At 36.6% G+C, this 12,989-nt stretch overlaps 1 pseudogene across 1 annotated transcript; it reads left to right on the forward strand.

Moving 5' to 3' along the window:
• The first annotated feature begins 2,180 nt into the window (after positions 1-2,180).
• LOC308641057 (olfactory receptor 2Y1B-like) lies at positions 2,181-3,110 on the forward strand (annotated as a pseudogene). Its single transcript has one exon. The product of its transcript is annotated as an olfactory receptor 2Y1B-like (transcript).
• The last annotated feature ends 9,879 nt before the right edge of the window (positions 3,111-12,989 follow it).

Genomic DNA, 12,989 nt, shown 5'->3' on the forward strand with positions numbered 1-12,989 from the left:
GACAGTTAGGGTGAGCAACTGGGGTTTGTTGTGGGGGATGTACCCACCTCCTAGGTCATGAGCCCCAGCAATCTTTCCTATTGAGGGAGGGAACCATATCTAGTCATTACTTATCAAAGACAGGAATTCTAATCTGAGCACTCCCCACAACAAATGAAATCAGAACCAAAGAAGATGGTATTTCCAGATATCACCAAAAATATCCAGTGTTTCTCATATCTGCTTGGAAACTGATAAAATTGAGAAAAATAAATGCAGCAGTTTTCTTTCCTTGACCTTCAAGTGAGTAATGACCAAGTGGTCTACGCTGGCTACACAGGTAAATCTAGAATAAAAGAAATAGTCTCTTAAGCAATTATCACTGGTTTCCATTATACTAGGGCCCCAGTTTGAGGCAAAGAAATTTTAAATTCATACAAAACATTTTATCAATGATAGTCTTTTCTTCTCTATTATCTATCCATCCATCTACCTATTATGCATACAACATGTCAAAAAAAGTTAGCTACATCTCTTTATTTTCAACTGAGTGCACTTAGAAAAATAAGCTCTTTTTTAATGGGTACTGTGAGGGCTGACTTAAAATCCTTTTGCAGTCCCATCTGTAACTCAAATCCTATGATGCCAAGGCTTTCATTTCCAAAGTAAATTGAGGACATCAGGGGAATGGGCAGAGTTGCTGAAGTAAATCAAGGAGGGCTTCTTGAAGGACAAGATGATGGGATGAAATTCATCCTAGATGGAGACAATGTTCTGGGCAGGAAGTCAGAGTTAAAACAAGAAACTTACTAATTCAGTCTTTGAATATCAACTAAGCTCTCAGAATGCAAACCTTGTTTTTTAATTTTTTCAACTTACACTAGAAAATATTGGTGTATTATCTTTGGGAATTTGATAAAAGAATCTTGAAGATTACCTTAAATAGTTGTGGCATATTGTGGGATACTGTGTGATTTCCAACATGAAAGGGTAAGGGTCCAGACAGAGAATGATGGGAGCTATAGAAGAGCAGATGTTGATGAGGACAGGTAGAAGGTGTTACTGAACTAGATTTTTGATAGTGAAATTAATCTCTCAAACCCTAAAGAAAGAGCAGGTATAGTAAGAGAAATTAGATTCAAATTTTAAAATACATGACTGAACTATGAAGGTCATTGAGAAAAAATTTGTGGAACCTTCTCTTTTGCTTAGATAAATTGAATATTATGACTTGAATGTGGTTTCGTTATAGTCTGACAATATCATTAAGTTGATGGAATGGCATGAAGGATGTAACATTACATGCTCTTATAAATATATTCAAGAATGATTTCTGGTCAATAAGCTTATTACTTATAGAGGCCATGCATAGACACACAGATGTGCACACATTTAACCACAAACACATAGATTTTCACATACATAATTATTGATTTTAGTGTTGTAGGAAAACAAATCTGCAAAAATGCATTGTGTGTGCATAGGTGATTACCGGTAGAAATTAATTTTTTAACTTTCTGTAGTAAATATGTATGAGATATATAAGAAGTTTGGCGTTTAGTTCAGTGAGTAGAGCATTTGCCTACATGCATAAAACCCTGGTTAAATCCCTAACACAGCTAAATAAATTAATTAATTAAATATTCATATGTATTATACCATATACATAATAATATTAAATGTACCATTTAAGTATCTAATTCAGTGACATTAAGAATACTTACATTGTTGTGATGTTATGCAAACATCACTACTGTTCATCTCAGAAATTTTTGATCATTCTATACTACAACTGTTCCCAGAAAACAATAACTTTGTTCTTCCCTTTCCCCAGAACCCTGAGGGACTATCATTCTATATTTCTATCTTTATGATTTTGACTATTTTAGGTACCTTATGTAAGTGAACACATATAACAAATGTCCTTTTATATCTGACTTATTTCACTTAGCATAATGTCTGCAAAGTTCGGCCCATTGTGTTTTGGGGGTTTGGTTTTGGGTTTTTTGGTGCACATATTATACAAATTAGCAAAATGAATAAGATCAGGACTAGATAGGAGGCTCAAAACTATCTTACCCATCTTACAGTTAATGGAGGAACATTTTCACCATATCCTCAAATGTTGTGAAACACATTTTAATTCAAGTTCTTCAGAGGAAGCATTGAATTGTCTTCTGTTGTTTTGCAGATGCAAGGCTATGGGTAGCTTTAACACCAGTTTTGAAGAGGGCTTCGTTTTGGTGGGCTTCTCAGATTGGCCACAACTGGAACTTACCTTTTTTGTCTTCATTTCAATTTTCTACTCCTAACCCTCTTTGGCAACACCGCCATCATTGCTCTGTCAAGACTGGACCCTCGACTGCACACACCCATGTATTTCTTCCTCTGCCACCTCTCCTTCCTGGACCTCTGCTATACCACCAGCACTGTGCCCCGGCTGCTGATCAATCTTTCTGGATTTGACAGGACCATCAGCTATGGACGGTGTGTGGCTCAGCTCTTCATCTACCTCTCCCTGGAACTGAGTGTGTGCTCCTCTTTGTGATGGCCATTGACCACTATACTGCTGTGTGTCGTCCACTCCACTACACAACCAACATGCACCCCCTTCTCTGCCAGTCCCTGGCTATTGCTGCCTTGTGGGAGGTCATATGAACTCTCTGATTCAGACAAGCTTCATGATGGCCATGCCTCTCTGTGGCCTCCATTACCTGAACCACTTCTTCTGTGAGATGCCTGTATTCCAGAAGTTGGCTTGTGAAGACATTGGAGGAATAGAGGCCTATTTGTTTGTGGCTGGAGCCATAATTTTGGTCTTTCCTGTAGTCCTGATTCTAGGCTCCTATACACACATTGCTCGGGCAGTGCTGAGGATCAAGTCAATGGCTGGACTCAGAAAGGCTTTTCGAACATGTGGGTCCCATCTCTGGTGGTTTGCCTTTTTTATGGCTCAGCCATGTACACGTCTCCAACCCATGGGCAGTTACTCTGAGATTGAAGGAAAGTTTGTTGCCCTTTTTTATTCTGTCATTACTCCCATGCTCAATCCTCTGATCTATACCCTAAGGAACAAGACTGTGAAGGGGGCTCTGTGGAAGGTACTGAGGAGAGACAGAGATTCCAGGTAGGAAGAGAAATGAGGGCCAGTAAAATATCATATAATCTCTTTCATATTATGAATCCCACCTTGTTCCTTGGAAATCAATTGGTAGTTATCTAGAAAGTACTTTCAGTTGGAGTCAAGATTTTATTTAATTATTTCTCTGACAGTTAGAAATGGGGATCACTTGAGTTGCTTTTTAGGTTAGCATTTATGATCTTTGGCCAGCAAGAAGTAATTGTTATTTCTATCACAACCTTCCAAAAGAAGAGTGGGTATGTGGGTGTGTTATGTCCTCTTGTGGAAAATGGGGATGTGTTTTTGACAAGTCTGAGACTGAAAGAAGACTTAATTCAGAATTAAAGCACATTTCCAAAGCAATGATTGCCAATGTAGTACTCTGTGCTCAAAGGCAGAGAACAAGAGTTTACTTCTGCTTTATAAATTGATTGTGGATTAGGGAGGGATATAGATGAAAGGTAAAGCTTGATTAGCATGTGAGAGGTCCTGGGTTCAATCTCCAGCACTAAAAAAATAAATAAATAAATACCTAACCATGACCCTATTCATATCTCTTCACATCTCAGGGTCTGTTTCTAAGGTCTTTTACAGTAATTACCCTTCTATGAAATATGGCACAGTTAAGAAAAACATGAACAGAGTCACTGCGGAGAGCAAGTAGAGTTTCAGCTATGATGTCATTTCACCTACTAGAACAAAAAAGCAAAATGATTAGGGTGGTACTGGGCAAAGGAAAGCATAAATATCTTACAAGATACATTAAGAGTTTCAGTCAAGGGGCTGGGGATGTGGCTCAAGCGGTAGCACGCTCGCCTGGCATGCGTGGGGCCCGGGTTCGATCCTCAGCACCACATACCAACAAAGATGTTGTGTCCGCCGAGAACTAAAAAATAAATATTAAAATTCTCTCTCTCCTCTCTCCTCTCTCTCTCTTAAAAAAAAAGAGTTTCATTCAAGCTACTTGTTTTGACACAAAAGCTATTTTCTATTCAACTCCTGTGTTAATTACAGAACTCTTCATAATAGCCAAGATAAGGCATTAACCAGGATGTCCATCATTTGACTAGATAAATAAATAAATAAAATGTTGTGTATATACACAATGGAAAGTTATTCAGCTATAAAAAGAATGAAATCCTGTAATTTTCAATATCTGGAAGACATAATATTAAGTGAAATAAGCCAGGCACAAAAGGAAAAATATGTCAATTCCCACTCATATATGAAGCTTAAAAAGTTGGTGTCATAGAAAAAAGTGTAGATGGGTGGTCACTAGAGCCTAGTATGCATAAGGATGAGGGAGGATAGAGAAGGGTTGAACAATGAGTACCAAAACATAGGTAATAGGAGGAATATGTTCTCATGTTCTATAGCCCACTGGGCGAGTATGATTTATTACAATTCATTATGCTTCAAAATAATCAGAAAAGAGAGGTTTGAAGCTTCCCAACACATCAAAATGATAAACATTTGAGGAGAGAGAAATGCAAACATTATTTATTTGATCATTACTCATTGCATGCATGCATATATATATATATATATATATATGTGTGTGTGTGTGTGTGTGTGTGTGTATGTATGTATAACTGTAGATCATAATATATGTAATTATTATGTTAAATTAAAAATAAAAGTGAAATACAGAAAGTTACATCTTAAATCAATATTTTTCCATGTAAAAGAGAAGAAATGAACATTAAAATAGTGATTCAAGGTGAAGGGATATAAGAAAGAAAAAGACTAAAAGAGTTAACACAAAGGAGAAAGAGACAGAAATATCCATGGTAGGGAACAGTATAAAGTTAAGAAGTTCTAAGCTAAAGTATAAAGAAAATGGGTATTTGAAATTTCACCACTATCATTTTACCCCATGTATTTAAATAATGGTTATAAGTAAAAAATACAAGTGTTTGAGGTAAAGCAATATAGTAGCTAAGTAAGATCCACCAGAATCATCTCCCACAAACACAAATTAAAGAGTTATTCATGCACCAAACTAACTTCACAATAAATACAAAAGCCAGGTGAGAGGCTATGGTACCTGGTCTTAATATAACAATAAGAAAAGATGGATTGAAAAAGAGTCTCCCACATCACACTCTCCTAAAACCAAACCATAAATAGAGACCCCTACTTGGGGAAAAATATGAAGTCCAGGCATTAGACTTGGGACCCAGCCTAAGAATCACCAAGGTGAAACCTAATGCTGGCAGAGCCCCATGAGCTATATCTGTGGACCAAACCACTGGAATTTCATTAGCCAGGCCACTAAGGATGCTTCCACAAACAATCTCCCAATCTTGAACATCACAACTATCCCTAGGCCAGCACTTGAAGATGGAGTTCTAGACCTACCCTTGCACCAGACAGAAACTTGTGCCTATGTGGAACAGATTTTTGTTTTGACCTGTATCACCACCAGCTGAGGCATGGGCCTGTATACATCCCTGACATTGTGCATGTCACTGAGAATGCAAAATTCAAGAGTGACCCAGCTCAGCATCAGCCCCATTGGTGAAGAGACTGCATTTACCAAAGCTGCCCCAACTTTGTGCAGCATAGTATTGGGCAAGGTCCCATTTGCTCGGGATAGGTACAGTAGGCACAAGACTTTGCCTTGGGACTTGGTGCTGGGTTTGTGGAACCTAACACTGAGAAGATACCAATGGCTTCCACTCCCAGAATAGTACACATGTCCAGAGCCTCTAAACAACCCTGATGTCAGGTGGAGACATGTGAATCAGTCAATTGGATTTCTATTCTGGCCAGCATCACCTTTGGCTGATTGCAATGGTCCATCTCAGCAGTGGACAACTCAAAGCAGTGCAAGTCGTGGTTCTACCCAGAGCTGCAGTGGTTTCAGTGGGCTTTGGGCTCAGGGTATGACACTGCATTGCAGAATTTGTGGCCTCAGATATGATATAAGAGACTGAGGCCAGAGCTGGGCAGAATTTTCCAATTCCTGAATGACCCAATATGAGATTTTGGGACTACTCTCGTCCCCAGAGAAAGGCTTCTGGTGACAAATCATTATTTTTAGGCACTATTCCCATTCTTACTGAATAATACCCTCTAGTTCTGAGACAGCAACAGCACACCAATGAACCTGAACTTAGATACCTCTAGTGCCTTAGAGAGCAAACTTAAATTTAGGGCACCTCTGATGGAGAGAGAGTGAGAGAGAGAGAGAGAGAGAGAGAGAACGTAACTATAGCCTCCAAGAAAATAAACAGCCTGCTTGAATATCTGGAAATATGAGCATGAACAAATGAACAATGCATATTAGGAAGATTGGAATAAATACCTACAATAAATAGTCCTACAAAACACAGATGATATTTCATACAAAGAGCATTAAGAACTTTCAGGGAAACGTGACCTCACCTAATAGTCAAAATAAGATGTCAGAAGCCAACTAGATAATAACCAGGATGGGCAAACACTTAGATGAAGAATATGAAATAGCTGTTTTTAAAAAACTCATTGAGCTTAAAGAGAGCACAAAGAAACAATTTGATACTTTAACAGAGAAACTTGACAGAAAAATGAGAGAAATTCAAACAAATCAAACAGAAATTCTTGAGCAAAAAAACACAGTAAGTGAAATTAAAATGTGCCAAACACATCAATAGGAAAGAAGATCAAACAGAAAAAAAGAAGTAGAGAGCTCAAAAACAGGTTATTTTTCAAAAAAGCATTAGAAGAGAAATGAAGAAAACTTACTGAATTTTGTGCCAACAAAAAAAAATATTCAGGTGATTGGAATTCAAGAGAGATCCAAGAATAACAAAGGGTTAGAAATATTATTCCAGGAGATTATAATAGAAAATTTCCAGAACATGAAGAAGGCTATAAATATCCAGGTACAGAAAGGTTTGAGGTCACCGGATTTTTGTTTTGTTTTGTTTTGTTTTTACTTAACCAACTCTGCCCCAAGACACATTATATGCAAGCTTTCAAAGATGAAAGATAAGGAGAAGATTCACAAGGCTACAAGAGAAAAACAAATAGCACATAAAAGTTTCCCAATTTGCCTAAAATCATACTTCAAAACAGAAATCTTACAGGCCAGGAGAGAGTGGCATTAGATATTAACAGTACTACAAGAAAAAAACTGCCAACCAATACTGTACCCACCAGTGCCCTGTATAAAGAAGAAGAGATAAAAGGTACTCCTAGGCAAACAAAAGCTATTGAAATGCTAAACTTCTTCAAACTTGAAAAAAAAAAGAAACATTAATAACTAAGAAGAGGCAGATGTGATTCCACATACCTGTAATACCTGTCAAGCAGGAGGCTGAGGCAGTAAGATCACAAGTTTTAAGCCAGCCTCAGCAATTTAGAAAGGCCCTAAGCAACTTAGTGAGACCCTGTCTCAAAAAAAAAAAAAATGGCAGGGGTTGTAGGTTGGTGGTAAAGTGCCCCTGGGTTCAATTTCTAGTACTAAGGGTATAAAAGAGAGTATGTGTGCAAGAAGAAAACTTTGAAAAGTATAGGACTCACTGGCAAAATCAACTTTACAGACAGATTCAGAAATAATCCAATCCCAGAAAACAAAGGCTGACCATTCTCTCTGATATATGGATGCTAACCCACATTAAGTGTGGGGCGGGGAGTGTGGGGAGCAGGGAATAGAGGTTCATTGGATTAGACAAAGGAGAATGAAGGGAAAGGATGGAAATAGGAATAGGAAAGACAGTAGAATGAATTGAACAGAACTTTCCTATATTCATATAAGAATACAACCATTGTAACTCTACATCATGCACACAAGAATGGGATCCTAATTATTAGAATTAAGTTATACTCCATGTAGGTAGAATATGTCAAAATATACTCTACTGTCACATACATCTAAAAGAACAACTAAACAAAATAAGAAAAGTACCTGGGGGAGGGAAGGGGAAATGGAGAAAGAAACATTGAGGATTGATATTGCATATTGTTAGATTGTATGTATGTATGTAACAATGAATCTTATCATTATGTAAAACTATAATGTACTTATAAAGTATGGAAAACAGTAACTGAGGTGGATAGAGCAAAGAATAATGTAAAGTTCATAACAACAATTAACTATTTAAACAAAAATGTATAATTAATAAAAATAAATTGAGATACAATCAAAATACTGTTTTAAAAGTCAGAAAAATAGGACAAAATGTAGCAAAAACAGACAACTATTAGCTGATTTTGAAAGACTTACTTTTAGTATAAATATAGCAGGAGACTGAATATAAAAAGAAAAAATATATAGTATACAAATGCTAAAATTAATAAACCTGGTGTGGATACACAGACATCAGGAAGGATGTGTGTGGACATTAATAATCTCATTGTGATTAAGTGGTGAAATGCATAATAGTGAAGAATACAAATCACTTAGGTCTAACATTCCAGAAAATATGTGTGCCTAATATGAGAATTTAAAAACACATAAATAAAAATGATTAAAACAAGAAAAATATTTTTAAAAGAAAAAAAACTTGGAATGGAATCACCATTTGACTCAGTTATTCCACTCCTCAATATATACCCAAAGGACTAAAAATTAACATACTGCAGTGACGCAGCCACATCAATGTTTATAGCAGTTCAATTCACAATAGCTAAGATATAGAACCAAAAGATGAATGGATAAAGAAAATGTAGTATATATACAGAATACTACTTATTCATAAAAATGAATGACTTTATGACATTTGCAGGTAAATGGATGGATCTGGAGACTATCATGTTAAGTGAAATAAGCCAATTCCCAAAAACCAAAGGCCAAATATTCTCTTTGAAAAATGTGGATGTTAACACACAACAAGGGGGTAATGATAAGAATAAAAGTTAATTGGAATAGATAAAGGGACCAAAAGGAATGTGGGGGTTGGGAGTATGAAATCGAGTGGAATGAATCTACTATGACCTTCCTATGTTCATATATGAATACACAACCAGTGAAAATACACATCATGTACAACCACAAGAATTAGAATAAATTATACTCCATGTATATATGTCAAAATACATTCTACTGTCAGGTGTATTTAAAAAGAACATTTTTTAAATAAAAAGATTTTTAAAGTATCTTATAAAAAAACAGAATAGGTGGCTTCACTGCCAAGTTCTACCAAACAATTAAAGAACTAATACCAATTATTCTAAACTTATTCCAAAAAAATTGAAAAGGAGGGAATTCTTGTGCTCATTCTATGAGGCCAGCATTATCTTGACGCCAAAACCTGACAGGGACACAACAACAAAATAAGGAAACTAATGCCAATTTCTTGATGAATATAGATGCAAAAATCCTCAACAAAATGCTAACAAACCAAATCCAACAGCACATTAAAAGATTATTCAACATAATCAAGTAGGATTCATCCCAGAGATGTAAGGATGGTTCAAACTACACAAATCAATAAACATGATACACTACACCAAAAGAATAAAGGATAAAAACTCAATCTCAATAGATATGGAAAAAAATTGATAAAATTCAATATTCCTTCACAATAAAAATTCTGAAGAAATTAGGCATAGAATAAAAAATACTTCAATATAATAAAGGCCATACATAGTAAGCCAACAGCTAACATAATACTTAATGGGGAAAGGCCAAATGCTTTCTTCCTAGAATCAGGAACAAGACATGAATGGCTACTTTCACTACTTTTATTCAATATAATACTAAAAGTCTTAGCCAAAGCAATAAGACACAATAAAAATAAGGCACGGTGGGGGGGGCCACACTGGAAAAAAAGGAAGGTAAGTTTCTTATATTTGATGTAATTGCATATACAGAAGTCCTAAAGACTAATAAAAATATATACAGAAAGTCCTAATGACTACATTGAAAAACTTTAATAATTTTCCTCCTCTAGTACACCTATACCTGCCTTTTCTATAGTTCATTTCTCTTTCTCTGGCTGCCTGAAATGTTGGAGTTCCTCAAGATTCAGTACAAGCACTTTATGTCTCTTCCTGTAATCTGATTTCTCTCCCTTCACTAGTTCAACTTCAACCATTGTTGAAAAAGTGAAGAAAGAGAATTATCCACAGCAAGTCCAGCTCTGCCACTTGAGATTTAAGAACTTGCTGATCTGTCAAATGTTTCAAGGATTCTGGGTAGACCCTCTGGAAAGGTTCAATGAATGCATCATGTAGATTCCTGGGGAATTAGTGTAAAGCCACATTCACTTCTACTGATAAATATTTTGCTTTTGAGAAACAAAACCAAGATTGCTAATGGACTCTGGAAAAGACTAGATGTATAATCAAGGGACACTGATTGTCACCTAATTACCTGACAGTCTATGAGATGGCACTATCTTATCCAACAACCCATAAAGTTGAATGAGAGAAAAATAATTCTTTATCAACTTGAATATATATATATATATATATATATATATATATATATATATATATGGGATTAAACTCTAGTAGATATAGAATCACAAATAATTTGTAAGTGAATGATATGATGGCTCTCACAACACCTACTCCTGCTTCATTGTTTCCTCTTCTGCAAGATATCTACCTCAAAGGCCTATAAGAATTGCCCAAGACTAGATGGTGAAGAAGAAAAAAATCTTTGCCTTGAATTGTAGATGGGATTGCATGAAATGTTGGCACCAGCTAAAATGAAACTATATTAAGTCCAAGTGGACAGAACTTGGGGCAGTGTATCTAAATGTATACTTTGTGTGAAAATACCCATGTCCAGATATATGACTCTATTGTGACTCATGAGATGTGGTTGATGGTTTCTCCAGTGTTCAGAGACTTACAAAGGTCTGGGAAGTACATAGAGAGAAACCTCTCAGAATGGACACAGAAGGCCATCCATTTCAAGAAAGGTTCTCAATATTTACATACACATCAAAAAAAAATCTTATGGATGTCTGTCAACCTCTTTCCTCAGCTACCCCAGAGATTACTCAATGGGCCTGTGTATAAATTTGCAATGATGCAAGCAAAGGAAGCTAAGCATAGTTTTGATGACAAGGATTTTTTTCATTAGGTTAATCTACCTACTTTTAGAACTAGTGTCCTGACTGGCAAAACTAAAGGCCAGTATGGAGCCCCTCCTATCCATTATTCCTTGGGGAGGCAAGCTAGCTTTGGGGGGAAGGTTTATAACCTTGAGCACTTTCTAGCTACCTTTCTATTCTGTAATAGAATTTATTCTGCATACAGATTAGCCTTCCCCTTCCGCAATGCCTCAGCACTATTTTCTGTGGACGTATGGGATGGTTATTGACCATCAAGACACCTCACACAGTACTCTCCCAAACAAAACTCATCAGAGCATAAGAAAAAAATGTGACCATGAATTCCATGTTCATAAAAGGCATTATTTTTTTCCATGAATCTCAATGACTAGGAGAGCACTGCATTATAAACTATTTGGATGACCTACTGAAAAATAAGTTTTCTTACTAGCTTGAAGACAACATTCTATTGGGTTTGAAGTATTGTATACAAGGCAACATGTGCTTTATATATCTGATGTACATTTTTCCTAAAGCCCAAACTAAGAAGTGAAAATAGTATGAATCTCTCACTATCTAATAACCTGCTCAAGTTTTCCTTCTTATCTTCAAAACCTTGGGCTAAGGCTTCGGGCTGGGCTTGGGACTCAGTAGTACAGCACTTGCCTACCGTGTGTGAGACACTGGGTTCCATCATCAGCACCACATAAAAATAAAATAAAGGTATTATGTCCACCTACAACTAAAAAATAAATATTTTTTTAATTTTAAAAACACCTTGGACTTAGCTGATTTTGTGATCTCTGCTTCCAAAAGTGCCCACCAGAGGATAAACAATGGGGCTTCACATGGTGAATTCTTGCCATGATGTTACTGAACTGGCAGTTAAGAGTATTAATTCCTTGTCTGAGGTGAATAACCTCAAATATCAAGGGAAATATGATTGTTGCTACATCAGGGAGGCAATAAAGGCATATTTGGGATTAATAGAATTTGGGCTGGGGATGTGGCTCAAGCGGTAGCGCGCTAGCCTGGCATGCGTGCGGCCCGGGTTCGATCCTCAGCACCACATACCAACAAAGATGTTGTGTCCGCCGAGAACTAAAAAATAAATATTGAAAATTCTCTCTCTCTCTCTCTCTCTCTCTCTCTCTCTCTCTCTCTCTCTCTCTCCCTCCTCTCTCACTCTCTCTTTAAAAAAAAAATAGAATTCTCTGGGGTAATTCTTAACATTGCTACATTTGATAGTTATCATCTTGGAAAATTATAACTACCCAACAAAGACAGTATCATTAAGTCCTAATAACCTGTAAATACAGAAGTTTAGTTCCTCTAATCAGGTAGTGGTTGAAAGCGAAGATAATATGAACTGGGTCACAGGAGAATTGTGTGATTAAAATGAATGCCCACTGTGACCTTGAAACCCATTACAGAAATGAAAACTGTGTCTGTTATGGATACTTTTATGTATATATTAACCAATTATTTTTATTTTATTTATAGGTCATCAGATTCCAAGAAGTTTCTTTTAGACCAAGTGAAAAGAACAGAACATTAGCCAGAGTTCATGGACTCAAGACAAGATAGACACCATGGCTGGAAGGACTTATAACCCCTGTGGAAAGAAGTGGAGTGTGTTGCCTTCTGTAAAGTGAAAGCCTGAATTTGTATGAAATGTAAATATTCATATAGCGTGCACGCTGAGTGAAATAAGAATCACTGGTGCCAATCCTACTTAACTCTATTTGCTTCCAGATACATTTTTATCCTTGTCCTGGTCTGCTCGGTTTTGCAGTGGGGTGGAATGAGGAACAAGGGTGGGAGGCTTTGAGGACCCTACAGGCTGCATTTCCTTGTCTCTAACATCCACAGAAATTAGAGGACAGAATTCAGGG

This window comes from Spermophilus citellus (assembly GCF_964194105.1).
Source record: "Spermophilus citellus genome assembly, chromosome: 1".
NCBI lineage: Eukaryota > Metazoa > Chordata > Mammalia > Rodentia > Sciuridae > Spermophilus > Spermophilus citellus.